Source organism: Phalaenopsis equestris, unplaced genomic scaffold (assembly GCF_001263595.1).
Source record: "Phalaenopsis equestris unplaced genomic scaffold, ASM126359v1 Scaffold235896, whole genome shotgun sequence".
NCBI classification, from domain to species: domain Eukaryota; kingdom Viridiplantae; phylum Streptophyta; class Magnoliopsida; order Asparagales; family Orchidaceae; genus Phalaenopsis; species Phalaenopsis equestris.
Window position 1 is genome coordinate 183,963 of NW_018253749.1, and position 2,525 is coordinate 186,487.

A 2,525-nucleotide genomic window follows, 5' to 3' on the forward strand; every position below is an offset into this window, starting at 1 on the left:
AGTATATATATATATATATATATATAGCTGGCTTCCTTGGTGCTCTGTTAGGGTTTCTGTGGGATGGCTGAATGCGGCTATTGTTGTGGTGTAGTTTCTGTCCATCTTAGTTCCGTTTCCTTGGTTTTAAGGAGCTGGTGGCATTTGGATTGTTTCTTGCTGGGGTTTTTGGTTTTTTCCATTTCTCAGGTGTATTGAAGTTTGAATTTTATTGTTTCACTAGTTTTGGCTTCTTACTGTGGGGTGCTTTTTGTTTCTTTAGACTTGTTTCTCTATTTTTCCCTGATGGCTTGCTCAAATGCATTGGATTTGGATACCATTAGCCAGTGGGTAAAAGCTAATTTTTTTGATATAGTTCTTAAGGGCTTTGAAACTATTAAGAACTATGATGAGCTGTTTTTCCTCAATCCTTCCATGAGGGTGCTGATCCAATTTTTAAGCCCATTAGCAAAAAAGGTGATAAGCTAGCCATTTTCTACACTAAGGAAGATCTCCATGGGCTCACTGATGACTGCAAGTTTACACTAATTGGTAAGTTTCAGCTTTGGCCTCCTAAAATGGAAACCATTAGAAAGTTTCTTGATAGGTTGAAATTGAATGGGGCTTGGAGAGTGGGATTATTGAATGGAAGACATGTTTTAATCAATATATCTAGAGAAGAAGACTATGCTAGGTTATTCTCTAAACAAATTCTACAAATTGATGGGGTTTCTATGAAACTTCTTCAGTGGTCACCAAATTTTAACCCTAGTAAAGAACTCCCCATAATACCCATTTGGTTTAAACTCCCTTTTTTAAAGTTGCATTTCTTCAATCACAAGGTTCTCTTTAATATTAAAAAAGCTTTAGGTAGACAATTGAAATTGGATGTACCTACATGTAACTTGTCTAGACCTTCAGTGACAAGAATCCTGATTGAAAGAGATATCACTCTTCCAGCAGTGGAGGAGATTTGGCTTAGAACTGAACATAATGGTTATTGACAAAGAATTATAGCTAAACAAAGACATTATTATTGTCATCATTGCATGATGTTTGGACATACTGATGATAGATGTTTCAAGTTGCACCCCAACTTAAGGAAAGGGCCAGTTGGGGTTCCCAAGGCTCTTGAGATCTTGGTGACTCCTAATGAGAATGGGCTACACGATGTCAGGATTGCTGAAAATATTTTGCAAGATAACATGACTGATGAATTAGGGGTTGGTGCTTCCACCCCAATAGATACTGAAGGGGAGGGGCTGAAGGTTCCTCACACCATTGATCCTGGGGTGGGAACTTCTGTCTTTGTCCCAACTCAAAGAGTTTATGCTTGGAAAATGGACAGTATGGTGGTCAAGGGGACGATGGATCCAACCAGGATCTGTCAGGGTAGCCAGAGTTAGAGATGAATCAGGAACCTATTGATGGGCCTATTGGGGGCATTCCTTTAGATGATAATTTAATTCAACACATGAATGTTGCAATGGAGGACGAATGTCATCTTCAGAAGTTTATAAAGAAGAAGAAAGAAGCCCAGGAATTAAAGAATCTAATAGAGGGTGCTATGTCATAGTTTGAGGGTGGCCCTCAATAGGGACACTTGGAATCTCTGGTTAGAACTAGAAGGAGGGGAAATACACTTCCTTTGGATGATGAACTTTTTGAGCTGGAATGTTAGGGGATTGTGTCATCCTAGATCCCTTAACAGACTTCCTGCCCTTAATAGGATGTACAAGTTTTGAATTATTGCTATATTGGAACCTATGGTTTCCAAACACCATCAAAAGATATTAAAAAAATTCCATCGTTTCCATTTTGTTTCTAACCTTAACAATAAAATTTGGATACTTTGTAGGAAAGAAAATTCAAATTTTCTATTCTTAGGGATATTGCTCAATTTCTTCATCTGAATTTTAATCTTGGTGATAGCTGTAGACAGGTGTCGGCACTATTTTTGGTGTGGGGTTTGCCCGTAAGAAGCTATCGGTCATCGGAATTGAAATCCCGTTGCCCGCTTCGGAAGGACGTTAAAAAAATTTAGTTTTGAAAAAGATGAAGTCAAACTGACCCCATAATTTTCATAGTTTAAATGGAAGAGCACTTTACCTCAAATTCTGTATCTATCACAAAGGATGAATAAAAGAATTGAGGGTGAGGCTCGATCAAATAAACTAGAGAAAGTCATGACATCCGTTTGATCTGCGGAACCAATATATTGGCCGACAAATTCCCCTATTTAATATAAGGAATTAAATAGGGTTTATATTGTGCTGGGTTCGGTAAAAGCTTCCTATAAGGGCAAGCCCCTATAGTTAATTACATCTTAGATAACAAAAGTTACCTAAGAATACTCTCGATAAAAGTCAAGAAAAATTATCTTCAAGGAGCATAATATAAATAGGGTTTATATTATGTTGGGTTCGGGAAAAGCTTCCTATAAGGGCAAGCCCCTATAGTTAATTACATCTTAGGTAACAAAAGTTACCTAAGAATACTCTCGATAAAAGTCAAGAAAAAGTATCTTCAAGGAGTTCAAATGGTAA